Source organism: Ranitomeya imitator, chromosome 1 (assembly GCF_032444005.1).
Source record: "Ranitomeya imitator isolate aRanImi1 chromosome 1, aRanImi1.pri, whole genome shotgun sequence".
NCBI lineage: Eukaryota > Metazoa > Chordata > Amphibia > Anura > Dendrobatidae > Ranitomeya > Ranitomeya imitator.
In genome coordinates, this window is record NC_091282.1 from 135,743,920 (window position 1) to 135,764,739 (window position 20,820).

General features: G+C 46.2%; 1 protein-coding gene across 5 annotated transcripts in view; it reads left to right on the plus strand.

Annotated features, from left to right (window-relative positions):
• Nucleotides 1–20,820, plus strand: part of XRCC4 (X-ray repair cross complementing 4) — a 534,234-nt gene that overhangs the window by 359,117 nt on the left and 154,297 nt on the right. The window lies entirely within an intron of this gene.

Sequence of the window (20,820 nt, forward strand, 5' to 3'; positions counted from 1 at the left end):
ATAGATTTAGCAAAGTGAGGCCCGACTTTCTGAACAGAGCGAGGATAGGAAAGGTAACTTTGCGGTCAACACAAAACCCTAAAAACCACGCAAAAGGGGCAAAAAGACCCTCCGTACCGAACTAACGGCACGGAGGTACACCCTCTGCGTCCCAGAGCTTCCAGCAAACAAATAGATAAGCTCGACAGAAGAAAAGCAAACAAAATAGCAAAGGAAAACTTAGCTATGCAGAGCAGCAGGCCACAGGAACGATCCAGGAGGAAAACAAGTCCAATACTGGAACATTGACAGGAAGCCAGGATCAAAGCACTAGGTGGAGTTAAGTAGAGCAGCACCTAACGACCTCACCACATCACCTGAGGGAGGAAACTCAGAAGCCGCAGTACAACTTCCCTCCACCAACGGAAGCTTACAGAGAGAATCAGCCGAAGTACCACTTGTGACCACAGGAGGGAGCTCTGCCACAGAATTCACAACAGTACCCCCCCCCTTGAGGAGGGGTCACCGAACCCTCACCAGAGCCCCCAGGCTGACCAGGATGAGCCACATGAAAGGCACAAACAAGATCGGGAGCATGGACATCAGAGGCAAAGACCCAGGAATTATCTTCCTGAGCATAACCCTTCCACTTAACCAGATACTGGAGTTTCCGTCTTGAAACACGAGAATCCAAAATCTTCTCCACAATATACTCCAACTCCCCCTCCACCAAAACCGGGGCAGAAGGGTCAACAGAAGGAACCATAGGTGCCACGTATCTCCGCAACAATGGCCTATGGAATACGTTATGTATGGAAAAAGAATCTGGAAGGGTCAGACGAGAAGACACAGGATTAAGAACCTCAGAAATCCTATACGGACCAATGAAACGAGGTTTAAACTTAGGAGAGGAAACCTTCATAGGAATATGACGAGAAGATAACCAAACCAGATCCCCAACAAGAACTCGGGGACCCACACAACGTCTGCGATTAGCAAAACTTTGAGCCTTCTCCTGGGACAAGGTCAAATTGTCCACTACCTGAGTCCAAATCTGCTGCAACCTGTCCACCACAGTATCCACACCAGGACAGTCCGAAGACTCAACCTGTCCTGACGAGAAACGAGGATGGAACCCAGAGTTGCAGAAAAATGGCGAAACCAAGGTAGCCGAGCTGGCCCGATTATTAAGGGCGTACTCAGCCAAAGGCAAAAAGGACACCCAGTCATCCTGATCAGCAGAAACGAAACATCTCAGATATGTTTCCAAGGTCTGATTGGTTCGTTCGGTCTGGCCATTAGTCTGAGGATAGAAAGCCGAGGAAAAAGACAAGTCAATGCCCATCCTACCACAAAAAGCTCGCCAAAACCTCGAAACAAACTGGGAACCTCTGTCAGAAACGATATTCTCTGGAATGCCATGTAAACAAACCACATGCTGGAAGAACAATGGCACCAAATCAGAGGAGGAAGAGACAAGGGTACCAAATGGACCATCTTAGAAAAGCGATCACAGACCACCCAAATGACTGACATCTTTTGAGAAACGGGAAGATCTGAAATAAAATCCATAGAGATATGTGTCCAAGGCCTCTTCGGGACTGGCAAGGGCAAAAGCAACCCACTGGCACGAGAACAGCAGGGCTTATCCCGAGCACAAATCCCACAGGGCTGCACAAAAGTACGCACATCCCGCGACAGAGATGGCCACCAAAAGGATCTAGCCACTAACTCTCTGGTACCAAAGATTCCAGGATGACCAGCCAAGACCGAACAATGAACCTCAGAGATAACTTTATTCGTCCACCTATCAGGGAGAAACAGTTTCTCCGCTGGACAACGATCAGGTTTATTAGCCTGAAAGTTTTGCAGCACTCGCCGCAAATCAGGGGAGATGGCAGACACAATTACTCCCTCTTTGAGGATACCCGCCGGCTCAGATACACCCGGAGAGTCGGGCACAAAACTCCTAGAAAGAGCATCCGCCTTCACATTTTTAGAGCCCGGAAGATATGAAATCACAAAGTCACAACGGGCAAAAAACAACGACCAACGAGCTTGTCTAGGATTCAACCGCTTGGCAGACTCGAGATAAGTCAAGTTCTTATGATCAGTCAAGACCACCACGCGATGCTTAGCTCCTTCAAGCCAATGACGCCACTCCTCGAATGCCCACTTCATGGCCAGCAACTCTCGGTTGCCCACATCATAATTTCGCTCAGCAGGCGAAAACTTCCTGGAAAAAAAAGCGCATGGTTTCATCACTGAGCAATCAGAACCTCTCTGCGACAAAACAGCCCCTGCTCCAATCTCAGAAGCATCAACCTCGACCTGGAATGGAAGCGAAACATCTGGTTGACACAACACAGGGGCAGAAGAAAAACGACGCTTCAACTCTTGAAAAGCTTCCACAGCAGCAGAAGACCAATTGACCACATCAGCACCCTTCTTGGTCAAATCGGTCAATGGTTTAGCAATACTAGAAAAATTGCAGATGAAGCGACGATAAAAATTAGCAAAGCCCAGGAACTTTTGCAGACTTTTCAGAGATGTCGGCTGAGTCCAATCATGGATGGCTTGGACCTTAACAGGATCCATCTCGATAGTAGAAGGGGAAAAGATGAACCCCAAAAATGAAACATTCTGCACACCAAAGAGACACTTTGATCCCTTCACAAACAAAGAATTAGCACGCAGGACCTGAAAAACCGTTCTGACCTGCTTCACATGAGACTCCCAATCATCCGAGAAGATCAAAATGTCATCCAAGTACACAATGAGGAATTTATCCAGGTACTCTCGGAAGATGTCATGCATAAAGGACTGAAACACTGATGGAGCATTGGCAAGTCCGAATGGCATTACTAGATACTCAAAATGACCCTCGGGCGTATTAAATGCAGTTTTCCATTCATCGCCTCGCTTAATTCGCACAAGATTATACGCACCACGAAGATCTATCTTGGTGAACCAACTAGCCCCCTTAATCCAAGCAAACAAATCAGATAACAATGGCAAGGGGTACTGAAATTTAACCGTGATCTTATTTAGAAGGCGGTAATCTATACAAGGTCTCAGCGAACCATCCTTCTTGGCTACAAAAAAGAACCCTGCTCCTAATGGCGACGATGACGGGCGAATATGCCCCTTCTCCAGGGACTCCTTCACATAACTGCGCATAGCGGTGTGCTCAGGCACAGATAAATTAAACAATCGGCCTTTTGGGAACTTACTACCAGGAATCAAATTGATAGCACAATCACAATCCCTATGCGGAGGTAGGGCATCGGACTTGGGCTCATCAAATACATCCCGGTAATCAGACAAGAACTCTGGAACCTCAGAAGGGGTGGATGACGAAATTGACAGAAATGGAACATCACCATGTACCCCCTGACAACCCCAGCTGGACACCGACATGGTTTTCCAATCTAATACTGGATTATGGACTTGTAGCCATGGCAACCCCAACACGACCACATCATGCAGATTATGCAACACCAGAAAGCGAATAACCTCCTGATGTGCAGGAGCCATGCACATGGTCAGCTGGGTCCAGTACTGAGGCTTATTCTTGGCCAAAGGCGTAGCATCAATTCCTCTCAATGGAATAGGACACTGCAAGGGCTCCAAGAAAAACCCACAATGCTTAGCATACTCCAAGTCCATCAAATTCAGGGCAGCGCCTGAATCCACAAATGCCATGACAGAATACGATGACAAAGAGCAGATCAAGGTAACGGACAGAAGAAATTTTGACTGTACTGTACCAATGGTGGCAAACCTAGCGAACCGTTTAGTGCACTTAGGACAATCAGAGATAGCATGAGTGGAATCACCACAGTAGAAACACAGCCCATTCAGACGTCTGTGTTCTTGCCGTTCAACTCTGGTCAAAGTCCTATCGCACTGCATAGGCTCAGGTTTAAGCTCAGGTAATACCGCCAAATGGTGCACAGATTTACGCTCACGCAAGCGTCGACCAATCTGAATGGCCAATGACATAGACTCATTCAAACCAGCAGGCATAGGAAATCCCACCATGACCTCATTAAGGGCTTCAGAGAGACCCTTTCTGAACATAGCTGCCAGCACAGATTCATTCCATTGAGTGAGCACGGGCCACTTTCTAAATTTCTGACAATATATCTCTATCTCATCCTGACCCTGACAAAGAGCCAGCAAATATTTTTCTGCCTGATCCACAGAATTAGGCTCATCGTCCAGCAATCCGAGCGCCAGGAAAAACGCATCGATATTACTTAATGCAGGATCTCCTGGCGCAAGAGAAAATGCCCAGTCCTGAGGGTCGCCACGCAAAAAAGAAATAATGATCAAAACCTGTTGAACTGGATCGCCAGAGGAGCAAGGTTTCAAGGCCAGAAATAGTTTACAATTATTTTTGAAACTCAGAAACTTAGTTCTATCACCAAAATACAAATCAGGAATAGGAATTCTTGGTTCTAACATAGATTTCTGATCAATAGTGTCTTGAATCTTTTGTACTCTTGCCGAGAGCTGATCCAAACATGAAGACAGACTTCTAATGTCCATTGCTACACCTGTGTCCTGAATCACCCAAATGTCTAGGGGAAAAAAAAGGCAAAACACAGTGCAGAGAAAAAAAAATGGTCTTAGAACTTCTTTTTTCCCTCTATTGAGAATCATTAGTACTTTGGGCTTCCTGTACTGTTATGATTAGGCAATTCAGTACCACAGTGAACATAGAGGTCAGAGCACATACAGTGATCGGACAATAATCCAAAAATATAGAACGAGCTCTGAGACGTGGGAACTCTGTTGACCGCAATCCCTAATCCTATCCAACAACACTAGAGGCAGCCGTGGATTGCGCCTAACGCTACCTATGCAACTCGGCACAGCCTGAGAAACTAGCTAGCCTGAAGATAGAAAATAAGCCTACCTTGCCTCAGAGAAATACCCCAAAGGAAAAGGCAGCCCCCCACATATAATGACTGTGAGTAAGATGAAAAGACAAACGTAGAGATGAAATAGATTTAGCAAAGTGAGGCCCGACTTTCTGAACAGAGCGAGGATAGGAAAGGTAACTTTGCGGTCAACACAAAACCCTAAAACCACGCAAAGGGGGCAAAAAGACCCTCCATACCGAACTAACGGCACGGAGGTACACCCTCTGCGTCCCAGAGCTTCCAGCAAACAAATAGATAAGCTGGACAGAAGAAAAGCAAAAAAATAGCAAAGGAAAACTTAGCTATGCAGAGCAGCAGGCCACAGGAACGATCCAGGAGGAAAACAAGTCCAATACTGGAACATTGACAGGAAGCCAGGATCAAAGCACTAGGTGGAGTTAAGTAGAGCAGCACCTAACGACCTCACCACATCACCTGAGGGAGGATACTCAGAAGCCGCAGTACCACTTCCCTCCACCAACGGAAGCTTACAGAGAGAATCAGCCGAAGTACCACTTGTGACCACAGGAGGGAGCTCTGCCACAGAATTCACAACACTGAAGCAGCGTGACATAGGGGTGATTTAACTGCCAGGGTAAAAGACATTGGCCCATATTTTTTGCAAACTGATTGGGACTGTTTTGGGCCCCTTGTGGCATAACTGTCCACGTCAATTGTCGTCCCTGATAAGTGAATGCAAATAGAAACTGGCAATCAGGGAGAAATGGAATGCTGAAGAAGGCATTGGCGAGGTCGATGACTGTGAACCAAGCAGCATCCTGAGGTATCTGGGACAAGAGTATGTGGATTAGGCACCACTGGAGTTTCTAGAACAGTGGCTGCATTAACTGCCCGTAGATCTTGTACCAGCCGGTACACAGGGGGTTGGCCGGTGGGGTCTTTTTCTTAATGGGAAACAAGGGCATGTTACATGGAGAAACACAGGGTACCAGGGCACCATTATCGAATAACGTTTGTATTTGCCCCTTGAGGCCCCGCTCCTGATCATGTTTCAAAGGGTACTGATGGACTTTGGGAAAAGGGGCACCAGGTTTGAGAAACACTTTTACTGGTTCTACAGGCATTATTAGGGGTGAATCTGGGCCTATCAGGGCCATCATAACCGTGGGAAGGGCATGTAAGATATACATCTCATTATGTTCATCTGCATAGGGGTTATATAACGTAAATACCATCTGACCATCATCTTGGAATTATATTCTGGAGCGGAACTGTGATAATAAATCTGCCCCCAGTAAATTTACCGGACATGAGGGAGAGATTACAAACTGAGCAGTAACTTCAGGGAAAGGTCCCACAGGGATGGGTTTTGTGAGAGTATATTTATTGGGTCTGCCATCTACTCTAATTAAAACAAGCTCTTGATCTGAGAATTGACATGGCGGGGCTTGGGAGGGAGATTCCCAGACATAGGGTTAAAATGGATATTGGAGTATGGGACTGGATTTGTGTAAGGTGGGAGGAGGGCAGGAGCTGGAGTCTGGTGGGCCACTGATAAGGAACCAGCTGCGTCCTTGCAGCTGTGGGGGGGGGGGGCTGAGATTGGATTGCAGCTGCTGATTTAACCCTTGATCTCACTGTTGATGCAGAGCGGGTTAAGTTCTTCTGAAAACTTTGTACTACTTTTTTTTTTTTCAATGCATCGTCCAGAATGGAAGCCTCAGTATCGGGTCTCATTGACATTATTGCCTTTTTCAATTCAGATTTAAGGCCGGACATCAAAGCTACTGCAAAAAGGTGTGAATGGGCTCTATTATACAGTGAAAACCCCAAATCTTTAAGTACTACCTTAAGACGCCCATAGAACTTCTCGGCAGTCTCCCCCTTGTCCTGTGTGACATATGTGAGGGAGGTAGCTTGGTCCGCTAGTCTATCTTATGCCCAAACCTTTAAAGCATTTCAGAAATCAACATCACTCTGATAGGTTCCCCCGTTCACATTATACATTATGCCACCCTCAATAATTGGAAAATACCCCTCTCCAGCCTTCACATGGAGTAAGTGTAACAGATCTTTCCGGGGAGTGGAATAAATCTCTCGATTCGCTGCTATTTGTCTATAGAAGGCCATGGGGGATGTTTCTGAATCGGGTAACTAAAGTAGGAGGGGGTGGATACTCATAACCACTAGCAATACTAAGCATAGCAGGGACTGGTGCTGGCGGTGGCTGATAATAAGTGCCGTCAGCGTTTAGCAAGGGAAAGGTGGGGGCTACAACTCCGGGTCTTCTTGCTTCACAATTGTAACAGACCTGTTTCCACTGAGAATTAGTAACTCTGCATACATCACAAATCCACCCGGCAGGATCATAGGGTGGGGGCGCACTGAGTTTTGGCAACCCAGGATATATTGGAGCTTTGGGGTTAAGGGGCACAGAGCTTACAGTCGGGAGAAGAGGCTTGATTTCCTGGGGAGGGACCTTATCATCTAGCAGGGAGCCCCCCTGTTTCAGACTATTATTTTTAATTGTTTGTCTTTCTAACACATTACCCTCAATCACTTTCTCAGTTCCTTCTTGCACCACAAACATCCAGTTTTTGTCATAGTAATAGACAACTTTCCTTTTTCAACGTAACAAAAACAAATCAGAATTCACTTTCTCTGTTAATCCTTAATTTGCTATATATCAACCACTCAACTTGAAGCAGGTGAATCTTTTACCAATCTTTCAATTACACTGATAACCAAACAATCTCTTTCAAGTTTCCTTCTAAAACTAGGCGCCATTTTTTACTTTAAACTTACAATATTTCTTTCTACTTCAATACAATATTGTACTATTGCTTTAAATAAAGCATAGATCTTCCAGTACATATTACACAAGGATAGAAAATTCAGAGAGGACGCAACATTGTGCCCCCTCCATACCAGAAACACAGAACAGATAAGAACATCACAGCATTCCTCAACACAAAAGAAAGCAATAGCGCAGCTGTTTGACCCCTCCCATCGGATATTTTGGAAATCTATACACAGAAACAGAATACAGCAGTTCTCAGACTTAATTAATTTCTACAAAACCTTCATCACACAATTCATATGCCAGAACACCTTAGAAAAACCAATGATTGAGAATATTTTCCTCATCTTTGGGCTAACAGTATCAGATTCAACACACAAATTCAAAGTCTTCTCTTACTTCCATGGAAACATGATTCTCCTTTAGAGCTAAATATCCTTACCTAGTTGTGCACAATTCCGAGAGGCCTTTACGGTTTGTTCCACTGGGTCTCTCTGTCCCCCGCTGGAACAACCCAAAAACGCGGTATTCAGTGAAAGCAGGAGGGCGTCTTAGACTTCCCTCCGAATACCTCTGGATATATATACTGTATACTTCTATATATTCCTGAGTTACGTATCCTACCCAATCTTCGATCACCTCACCGCGCCTGATTCTAACAATGATCAGGATTTCAGGATATTTTGACTATAAAGAGAATTACATCATTGGTCAATCCGGGGTGTCCGTCCCTTATGAGGTACGGTTCGAGCACTGGGCTCCCAACGGAACTACACCTCTATATGATTCCACCCAAAAATCACCCACCATCGGGGACAAACCTCAGATCCTCTTTGCAGCAACAAACACAGGAAAACCACACCAAACGGACAGTATAACTGCCAACTTACCGTGGTTGTTGTGGGGGATGATCAGTCCCAATTTTCCAGTGCCTGTGTCCGCTCCGAGGGTCCTTTGTCTTGTTGTCCTCCGGGGGGCAGAGGCGTTCCTGTTTGGGGCCCCACGTTTTCGGGCGCCAAGCTGTTGAGGGAGGATCTAAAGTGATCCTTCACGGTTGACTCAGTGATTTCCAAATTAATCTAAAGGGCGTTGCCGGCAACTGAAAATGACCAGACGGAGACTCGTGCCTCTGTGTGGGGGATCGAGCAGATCTCTGGGCCCCCGTTTATTGTGTATGAGTTTTCATAGTCATAGAAATTATACTTCAACCAATCAGCATAAGAATACGCTCACAGTTCTTAACCTATAAGAATACAGGAAAAACTTAACCCATGAGGATACAGGAAAAATGGAAACTACAGATATGGTCATGTCTTTTTGGCATAGAAAAACATATTAACAGATGCCTCAGTCTTGTATAGCGATACACCCACGAGTCTCTTATCTGGCTCGGCTCCAATTAGAACACTCAAGGTCTTTATACCAATTATGAACCATAGACTAGCTGAATAACAAAATATTATCTTCGTGAGAAACAGGACAGTTACTTCATAGCAGCTGTAACCTTCTACCTAAGTAAATAACAGAATTTATCTTTAACCAACAACAAAATGGAGTCAAAGCACAAAATGGAGAATCTTTCATAATTTGTTCCTTCACAGTTCCATGAAGAATCACTGACTGCACACATTGTCACCAGTGTGCAGGCCGTGTGCTGTCCATATGGTTCTGTGACTAATCACTGACTGTACACATTGTCACCAGTGTGCAGGCCGTGTGCTGTCTGTATGGTTCCATGAAGAATCACTGACCGCACACATTGTCACCAGTGTGCAGGCCGTGTTCTGTTCGTATGGTTCTGTGAATAATCACTGACCGCACACATTGCCACCAGTGTGCAGGCCGTGTGCTGTCTGTATGGTTCCATGAAGAATCACTGACCGCACACATTGCCACCAGTGTACAGGCCGTGTGCTGTCCGTATGGTTCCATGAAGAATCACTGACCGTACACATTGTCACCAGTGTGCAGGCCGTGTGCTGTCCGTATGGTTCCATGAAGAATCACTGACCGTACACATTGTCACCAGTGTGCAGGCCGTGTGCTGTCCATATGGTTCTGTGAATAATCACTGACCGTACACATTGTCACCAGTGTGCAGGCCGTGTGCTATCCGTATGGTTCCATGAAGAATCACTGACCGTACACATTGCCACCAGTGTGCAGGCCGTGTGCTGTCCATATGGTTCTGTGAATAATCACTGACCGCACACATTGCCACCAGTGTGCAGGCCGTGTGCTGTCCGTATGGTTCCATGAAGAATCACTGACCGCACACATTGCCACCAGTGTGCAGGCCGTGTGCTGTCCGTATGGTTCCATGAAGAATCACTGACCGCACACATTGTCACCAGTGTGCAGGCCGTGTGCTGTCCGTATGGTTCTGTGAATAATCACTGACCGTACACATTGCCACCAGTGTGCAGGCCGTGTGCTGTCAGTATGGTTCTGTGGATAATCACTGACCGTACTCATTGTCACCAGTGTGCAGGCCGTGTTCTGTCTGTATGGTTCTGTGAAGAATCCCTGACCGCACACATTGTCACCAGTGTGCAGGCCGTGTGCTGTCCGTATGGTTCCATGAAGAATCACTGACCGTACACATTGTCACCAGTGTGCAGGCCGTGTGCTGTCCGTATGGTTCCATGAAGAATCACTGACCGCACACATTGTCACCAGTGTGCAGGCCGTGTGCTGTCTGTATGGTTCCATGAAGAATCACTGACCGCACACATTGTCACCAGTGTGCAGGCCGTGTGCTGTCCGTATGGTTCTGTGAAGAATCACTGACCGTACACATTGCCACCAGTGTGCAGGCCGTGTGCTGTCCGTATGGTTCTGTGGATAATCACTGACCGCACACATTGCCACCAGTGTGCAGGCTGTGTGCTGTCCGTATGGTTCTGTGAAGAATCACTGACCGTACACATTGTCACCAGTGTGCAGGCCGTGTGCTGTCCGTATGGTTCCATGAAGAATCACTGACCGTACACATTGCCACCAGTGTGCAGGCCGTGTGCTGTCCATATGGTTCTGTGAATAATCACTGACCGTACACATTGCCACCAGTGTGCAGGCCGTGTGCTGTCCATATGGTTCTGTGAATAATCGCTGACCGTACACATTGTCACCAGTGTGCAGGCCGTGTGCTGTCCTTATGGTTCCATGTAGAATCACTGACCGCACACATTGTCACCAGTGTGCAGGCCGTGTGCTGTCCGTATGGTTCTGTGAATAATCACTGACCGTACACATTGTCACCAGTGTGCAGGCCGTGTGCTCTCCTTATGGTTCCATGTAGAATCACTGACCGCACACATTGCCACCAGTGTGCAGGCCGTGTGCTGTCTGTATGGTTCCATGAATAATCACTGACCGTACACATTGTCACCAGTGTGCAGGCCGTGTGCTGTCCGTATCGTTCCATGAATAATCACTGACCGTACACATTGCCACCAGTGTGCAGGCTGTGTGCTGTCCGTATGGTTCTGTGAATAATCGCTGACCGTACACATTGTCACCAGTGTGCAGGCCGTGTGCTGTCCTTATGGTTCCATGTAGAATCACTGACCGCACACATTGTCACCAGTGTTCAGGCCGTGTGCTGTCCGTATGGTTCTGTGAAGAATCCCTGACCGCACACATTGTCACCAGTGTGCAGGCCGTGTGCTGTCCGTATGGTTCTGTGAAGAATCCCTGACCGCACACATTGTCACGAGTGTGCAGGCCGTGTTCTGTCTGTATGGTTCTGTGAAGAATCCCTGACCGCACACATTGTCACCAGTGTGCAGGCCGTGTGCTGTCCGTATGGTTCTGTGAAGAATCCCTGACCGCACACATTGTCACCAGTGTGCAGGCCGTGTACTGTCCGTATGGTTCTGTGAAGAATCACTGACCGCACACATTGTCACCAGTGTGCAGGCCGTGTGCTGTCCGTATGGTTCCATGAAGAATCACTGACCGCACACATTGTCACCAGTGTGCAGGTCGTGTGCTGTCCGCATGGTTCCATGAAGAATCACTGACCGCACACATTGTCACCAGTGTGCAGGCCATGTGCTGTCCGTATGGTTCCATGAAGAATCACTGACCGTACACATTGCCACCAGTGTGCAGGCTGTGTGCTGTCCGTATGGTTCTGTGAAGAATCCCTGACCGCACACATTGTCACCAGTGTGCAAGCCGTGTGCTGTCCGTATGGTTCTGTGAAGAATCACTGACCGTACACATTGTCACCAGTGTGCAGGCTGTGTGCTGTCCGTATGGTTCTGTGAAGAATCACTGACCGTACACATTGCCACCAGTGTGCAGGCCGTGTGCTGTCCGTATGGTTCTGTGAAGAATCACTGACCGCACACATTGCCACCAGTGTGCAGGCCGTGTGCTGTCCGTATGGTTCCATGAAGAATCACTGACCGCACACATTGTCACCAGTGTGCAGGCTGTGTGCTGTCCGTATGGTTCTGTGAAGAATCACTGACCGTACACATTGTCACCAGTGTGCAGGCCGTGTGCTGTCCGTATGGTTCTGTGAAGAATCACTGACCGCACACATTGTCACCAGTGTGCAGGCCGTGTGCTGTCCGTATGGTTCCATGAAGAATCACTGACCGCACACATTGCCACCAGTGTGCAGGCCGTGTGCTGTCCGTATGGTTCTGTGAAGAATCACTGACCGCACACATTGCCACCAGTGTGCAGGCCGTGTGCTGTCCGTATGGTTCTGTGAAGAATCACTGACCGTACACATTGTCACCAGTGTGCAGGCCGTGTGCTGTCCGTATGGTTCTGTGAAGAATCACTGACCGCACACGTTGTCACCAGTGTGCAGGCCGAGTTCTATCTGAGATTTTACAATGTACAAGAGTTTTGCAATTTTTTTATTTTTTCTTCCTAGAAAATCACTGATGTAAAAACTGAAACACTGACTAAAATCTGATTCAAAACACTGATGAAATTTGGTCCATTTTTATGAACAAGAAAAATCACTGCTTTCTGAAAGAGACCTTAATAGTGGTCCCATAGGTTACACCCCCACAAATTAATAAGTGATGGCATACCCCCATTACATAGTAGGTATGCCCCTTGAAACTAGCAATAGTTAGTTGACAGGTAGATGGGGCTATCACTGCGGGATCAGGCTACTCAGGGATAGCTTGTAGTCTGTGACCAACGAGACGCATAGCTACATACTCACAACTGTAGGATATCTTTTATGGACATTATTTGCAAAGTAGTTTTTTTTTTTTTTTGTTAAATCCTGATTGGACGAGATAATACAAGACCCAGTTATTGGACGGTTCCAGATGCTTCCAGTGTCCGGCAGTGCTTTGTGTTACCGCAGTGTCTAATTTGCTGTCCGTCTTCCACACCTTTACATTCTACATTTCATCTACTTTCATTCTATGGAAGAGAATGACCAGCAGTGAAGTACAGGCAGCTGCTGCCTAAATGTGTCCTTAATTGTGATATCAGGGTCTGTCATGGAGATTGATGGAGCTCCTAGTTGTGCCTTGTGGCCCATAGTCCACTATAAAATAATAATCTATATGCTGCCGGCTGAGATACTATGATACCAGTGCGGAGGAATGCAGCTTGTGGGGCGTTCAGAAGACAGTACCTGACTTACAGTGCCACAATGGGAGCATTATGCTAGCGGTACAGCGCTCTGTGACATGGGTCAGAGATAGAGGCCCCAATTATGCAGCCGGTGAAAGCTAAGACGTATTTCGGTTATTTGAGACCTATTATCCACTAAAGTGGTTTTCCATAGTTTATTATTTATAGAAACTTGACAGATTGAACGGTAATGTTGGCATCTCGGCATTCTTTCTTCTATTTGGCCAGGCCAAGTAGTGCCACTAATTATTTCTTATATATGATTTGTTTTGCTTCACCATCGTGCACTGTCTGAATATTTTCCCTTGTCTAATTGGAGGAGCAGTAAAGTAAAACTCTGATTTGATTATACTGTATGACCAGAAAGTATGCAGGAAATGGTCTTTAAAATAGTGTTGAAACGATTGAAATAATAAAAAGTTGTTTTTGTCATTTTGGTCTTCAGGCATCAATGACATCTAAATGACATTTCTAATAATTTCAAAGTATTTTGAATATGTGAAGAGCTACAATTCATGCTGCTAAAACCACAGGAGAAGAGACGGTCATACTGTTGGTACAGCCTGTGCAGGGGCCCACGGGGTAAGGGGGCCACGAGCACCTCCATAGCATCTGATATTGTGCATGATGAGCTACTGGACTGAAAAGGGCCCATATGTTGTTCTTGCACAGGGGCCCTGTAAGAAGATGGGAATGTTGCCCTCTTTTCCCCTAAAAGACACGTGTATTGTTTCAATGTATTCTATGTGCGACATGTTTAGTAATGTGCATTATTAGTGATAGAATGTGTTCTTCCCCACAGCAGAGAGTTATTAAAAATTGTTAGGGTAAGTTCACACAGGGCGTTTTTGTTGCTTTTTCTTTCTGCAGCAAAACCTGATCTTCTTGGCTGGAAAGAAGCTGCGCCAAAAACGCAGGTTTAGGTGCGTTTTTTGCCACGTTTTTGGTGCGTTTTTTCATGCATTTTTTTTCTTTTCTTTGTGCATGCCAATAAAGTTGAGTGCACATAGAGAAAAAAAACTTCCTGTAGATAGAGAGAATAGATAGAATACATAGAATAGATAGAATGGAATAGATATATTACCTGTGGTATCCTCTTCCCCGGCATTTTCCCACGGTCCAGAGGTTACCTCAGGTCAGGCTGTGAGGGAGCGCAGGCTCGGTGACGTCACCGCTAGTTACTGAGCCTGCGCCCGCTCTGTCTCATTCATTCCCCAGTTGCTTACAGCTGGGAGCAGTCGCATTAGCAGCGCTCCCGGTTGTAAGCTTTATCTCCCCCAAATACTGAGTGGGACACTCGTTATATCGGACTACGACGGATCAGGGAGTATTTGTGTTGGTTTATTATTTTTATTTCAGGAGATCGAGGGCTCCACTTATAATGGCAGGCTAATAAAGATGGCAAAACTGTGTGGTGTTTTATTTCATTAAAAGACTTTTTTTCTTACTGTGTGTGTTTATTTAACCCTTTAACTACTACATGATTAGTAATGGATAGGTGTCTTATTGACACCTTTCCATTACGAAGCCAGCTTAATGTCACCTTACAATACAAAGGTGACATTAACCCCTCATTACCCTTCTTGCCACCACTACAGGGCAAGTGGGTAGAAGCTCACCCTTTTGAAGGTATTCTCACAGCCCATGAGAATTTTAGTCCGAGCACGGAAACGTCTCTGCTTGACGCCAGGTAATTGTGCATGAAAATGAAGGATCCAGCTCAGGAAATGAAATCAAAAGTCTTTATTTGGACAAATTAAAAAATAAGCTGCTTGACAAACCGATGAATACCGGAGGAAGGAATGTCTTGAGTAACTGGACACGTTTTGAACACATATTTTGTTCTTAGTCCATGGTGAAACTGAGGACTAAGAACACTATACGTGTTCGAAACGCGTCCAGTTACTCAAGACATTCCTTCCTCCAGTATGCACTGGTTTGTCAAGCAGCTTATTTTTTAACTTGTCCAAATAAAGACTTTTGATTTTATTTCCTGAGATGGATACCTTCATTTTCATGCACATCTAATAGATGCGCCTTTTATGGGCAGCTGCGGGCTGCTATTTTTAGGCTGGGGGGACTATGTCAATGGCCCTTTTACCAGCCTGAGAATACCAGCCCCCAGCTGTGAGGTTTAGCAAGGCTGGTTGTCACAAATGGGGGGGGGACCCCACACTTTTTTTTTAAATTATTAATTTAAATAATTTAAAAAAAAATGTGAGGACCCCTCTATTCTTGATAACTAGCCTTGCTGAAGCTGACAGCTGAGGGTTGCCCGTTGTCTGGCTAGTTATAAAAAATAGGGGGGGAACCCACGCCGTTTTTTTCTTTTTAATTATAACGCAGGAGCGGCAGATGAAAACTCCCATCCGCCGCTCCTCCTCTCACTGTAATTAGCGACTGTACGTGTCAGATGATGGGAGCAGTAGTCCCATCAGCTGACACCAGTAACCGGAGGTGAAGTTTATACCCCCGATCACAGCTGAGCACTCCCACTGTCTTCTGACAGCGTGGGAACTGCAGCTCTCTGACATGCATATGACAGTGTGTCAAACACTAATTTCGGACACCCCATTCAAGTGAATGGGGTTCGGGTCCACTCTGCTGGATGAGAGGCTGCATGGATGCATCATGCAGCCTGCCATCTAGAGGTAGCAGAGTCGAGTGTGACGTCGCATCCGGCTGTCCTTGACTTTTCTGCAGCAAATACGCTGCAAGTAATGTCAACCTGCATATTTGCAACATTTTTTCATCATCCATTCAAGTCAATGGGTGGAAAATGCTGGAAAAACTCTGAAAGAAGTGACATGCTCTATGTCCAAAAAGCGCAGCAAAGCACAAAATACTGATGACACAAAAAACCAATGTGTGTGCATGAGATTTCTGAAATCTCATAGGCGTTGCTGGTAGTGTAAAAAGCAGCAGAAAATTTAGCATAAAAAAGTGAAGTTACCCTTATGGTTAATAGTTGGGACTAGTCCAGGGTGCAAAAGGATCAGAGACCGTTTCCTGTCAAGAAGTTAGATAGGGCTCAGCACACAGTAGCAGCAGACCTATGGTCTGATCAGTGAACCAAGCCTCATGAAATGGGTGTCCCTGAAGTAAGAGGAGACCGAGGCAACAGATAGCGAGATCCAGAGTAGAGACTGAGGCATGATGGTGGTTGGAGTGTGTTTTTTTACCGAAGACTGGATCTGGTGCAGAAGGCCTAGCCTTCCCAAGTTCGCAAGCCAAGGTGTCAATGGGACAAATTGGAGCAGGAAATGGGAGAGGAAGAGAGTGCCCCGGGCAGTAGTTCCAAGACAGAGAAGCTAAGTAAAGGCCATAATAGCATACGTAGTTCACCTAAGGGAAAAAAGATTAAAAACCGTGAAGTAGAGGACTGTCGCCGACTGGACTGGAGTGCCATTATTGGGGGTGAGGGTAGTTCCCAAAGCATTGTGCTGGGTAGTGGTGAAGGCGGAGGAAATAACTGAGGCAGAATCGAGTGAGTTTAGGAAGGGAAAGAGGTAATGTGTATGAAGATATTCCGTGTGCTAAGAGAAACATCCGAGAAGTTTTGTACCCGCTATTCACTTTATATAACCCTCCCTATATTGATGTTCAGTAAAAGACAGTTTATATTAGAATGGTGGTCTCCCTCACTGAACTTTACAGCATTTGGATCCAGCCGAAGTCACCGCTAAGCAAACACACCCAGCCAGGACCCCCATTTTCATGTAAGAGTTTCAGGACATGGAAGATGAGTACCTCGCCCATGGCTACCGCGCTGGGCCATGTTACATTAACATGAAGGAAGTTTAAAAATTGCTTAGTCTGCTCTTTACTAGATTTCCATAAACGTCTATGGACAAGGTCAAGTGCAAGTGCTGCTACCTCTCTATTAAGGCATGTGCATACGGACAGTTTAAATGGACGAGTACTATCCATGGATATGACCGATATCACACATACTCACACTTGTTATTCTATGGGGCCATGCACATGTCCAATTTTTTTCCTAGGACCAATTTGCCTCTGAGAGCCATTTAACTCTACAGGTCTTTGGAAAAACTCTGATCGCGCTTGGCGGGCATCTGAGTGAGGTCTGATTTTGACAGACTGAGTTTGCATCTCGGCTTTGGGAAAATGGCCGCCGCGATCTCTAATGCGCACGCGCGGCATCCCGCGGCCATTTTCCTGAAGCCCCGTGCAGCAGAGCACTCGATCTGCGCACGCGCGGCCCCAGGAAGATGGCCGCCCCCACCGACGAAAGGGATGACAGCGCAGATCGCGCGCTGTGTCTTCACCACTACGCCACTACGCCACCAACGTAAAGCTGAGGAAGAACCAGCGATGTCACCACGCCCTCCCGACCTGACCAGCCTGATTGACAGGCGAAAACGGCGACTTTGGTAAGTTATTTCTCAGCATACATGGGGAATCGGGGTACACTACATACACTATAGGAACACACAGCGCAGGCCCTATTTAACAGTATTTATAGCTCAATCTCAAAAAACGGGGTGACAGGTTCCCTTTAACTCACAGTCATTATATATGGGGGGCTGCCTTTTCCTTTGGGGAATTTCTCTGAGGCAAGGTAGGCTTATTTTTCTATCTTCAGGTCTAGCTAGTTTCTCAGGCTGTGCCGAGTTGCATAGGGAGCGTTAGGCGCAATCCACGGCTACCTCTAGTGTGGTTTGATAGGTTTAGGGATTGCGGTCAGCAGAGTTCCCACGTCTCAGAGCTCGCCCTATGTTTTGTGGTTTTTGTCAGGTCACTTGTGTGCTCTGAACTTCAAGGTCCATTGTGGTTCTGAATTACCTATTCATAACAGTACTGGAGGCCCAAAGTACTATGTTTCTCAATAGAGGGAAAAAAGAAGTTCTGAGACCATTTTTTTTTCTTTGCACTGTGTTTTGCCTTTTTTTTCCCCTAGACATTTGGGTGGTTCAGGACACAGGTGTGGTGATGGACATTAAAGGTCTGTCTTCATGTGTGGATCTTCTCACTGCAAGAGTACAAAATATTCAAGACTTTGTGGCTCAGAATTCTATGTTAGAACCAAGAATTCCTATTCCTGATTTGTTTTCTGGAGATAGAGCTAAATTTCTGAGTTTCAAAAATAATTGCAAACTGTTTCTGGCGTTGAAACCTCGCTCCTCTGGTGACCCAGTTCAACAAGTTAAGATCATTATTTCTTTATTACGTGGCGACCCTCAAGACTGGGCATTTTCCCTTGCGCCAGGAGATCCTGCATTATGTAATATTGATGCGTTTTTTCTGGCGCTCGGATTACTGTACGATGAACCTAATTCAGTGGATCAGGCAGAGAAAAATTTGCTGGCTCTGTGTCAGGGTCAGGATGAGATAGAGATTTATTGTCAGAAGTTTAGAAAGTGGTCTGTGCTCACTCAATGGAATGAATGTGCTTTAGCAGTAATCTTCAGAAAGGGTCTCTCTGAAGCCCTTAAGGATGTCATGGTGGGATTTCCTATGCCTGCTGGTCTGAATGAGTCTATGTCTTTGGCCATTCAGATCGGTCGACGATTGCGTGAGCGTAAATCTGTGCACCATTTGGCGGTATTATCTGAGCATAAACCTGAGCCTATGCAGTGCGATAGGACTTTGACCAGAGCTGAAAGGCAAGAACACAGACGTCAGAATGGGCTGTGTTTCTACTGTGGTGATTCCACTCATGCTATCTCCGATTGTCCTAAGCGCACTAAGCGGTTCGCTAAGTCTGCCACCATTGGTACGGTACAGTCGAAATTTCTTTTGTCCGTTACTTTGATCTGCTCTTTGTCTTCCTATTCTGTCATGGCATTTGTGGATTCAGGCGCTGCCCTGAATTTGATGGACTTGGAGTTTGCTAGGCGCTGTGGGTTTGTCTTGCAGCCCTTGCAGTGTCTTATTCCATTGAGAGGAATTGATGCTACGCCTTTGGCCAAGAATAAGCCTCAGTATTGGACCCAGCTGACCATGTGCATGGCTCCTGCGCATCAGGAGGATATTCGCTTTCTGGTGTTGCAAAATCTGCATGATGTGGTCGTGTTGGGGTTGCCATGGCTACAAGTCCATAACCCAGTATTAGATTGGAAATCAATGTCTGTGTCCAGCTGGGGTTGTCAGGGGGTACATGGTGATGTTCCATTTCTGTCTATCTCATCATCCACCCCTTCTGAGGTCCCAGAGTTCTTGTCTGATTACCGGGATGTATTCGATGAGCCCAAGTCCAATGCCCTACCTCCGCATAGGGATTGTGATTGTTCTATCGAGTTGATTCCTGATAGTAAGTTTCCTAAGGGTCGACTGTTTAATTTATCTGTACCTGAGCACGCCGCTATGCGGAGTTACGTAAAAGAATCCTCGGAGAAGGGTCATATTCGGCCGTCATCATCGCCATTGGGAGCAGGGTTCTTCTTTGTGGCCAAGAAGGATGGTTCGCTGAGACCTTGTATTGATTACCGCCTTCTAAATAAAATCACGGTCAAATTTCAGTACCCCTTGCCGCTGCTATCTGATTTGTTTGCTCGGATTAAGAGGGCTAGTTGGTTCACCAAGATAGATCTTCGTGGTGCATATAATCTTGTGCGTATTAAACGGGGCGATGAATGGAAAACTGCATTTAATACGCCCGAGGGCCATTTTGAGTACCTAGTTATGCCATTCGGACTTGCCAATGCTCCATCAGTATTTCAGTCCTTTATGCATGACATCTTCCGAGAGTACCTGGATAAATTCCTGATTGTATACTTGGATGATATTTTGGTCTTCTCGGATGATTGGGAGTCTCATGTGAAGCAGGTCAGAATGGTGTTCCAGGTCCTGCGTGCTAATTCTTTGTTTGTGAAGGGATCAAAGTGTCTCTTTGGTGTTCAGAAGGTTTCATTTTTGGAGTTCATTTTTTCCCCTTCTACCATCGAGATGGACCCTGTTAAGGTCCAGGCCATTTATGATTGGACTCAGCCGACATCTCTGAAGAGTCTACAAAAGTTCCTTGGCTTTGCTAATTTTTATCGTCGCTTCATCTGTAATTTTTCTAGTATTGCTAAACCATTGACCGATTTGACCAAGAAGGGTGCTGATGTGGTCAATTGGTCTTCTGCTGCTGTGGAAGCTTTTCAAGAGTTAAAGCGTCGTTTTTCTTCTGCCCCTGTGTTGTGTCAACCAGATGTTTCGCTTCCGTTCCAGGTTGAGGTTGATGCTTCTGAAATTGGAGCGGGGGCTGTTTTGTCGCAAAGAGGTGCTGATTGCTCGGTGATGAAGCCATGCGCCTTCTTTTCCAGGAAGTTTCCGCCTGCTGAGCGAAATTATGATGTTGGCAATCGAGAGTTGCTGGCCATGAAGTGGGCATTCGAGGAGTGGCGTCATTGGCTTGAAGGAGCTAAGCATCGCGTGGTGGTCTTGACTGATCACAAGAACTTGACTTATCTCGAGTCTGCCAAACGGTTGAATCCTAGACAGGCTCGTCGGTCACTGTTTTTCTCCCGTTTTGACTTTGTGTGTTCGTACCTTCCGGGCTCTAAAAATGTGAAGGCGGATGCC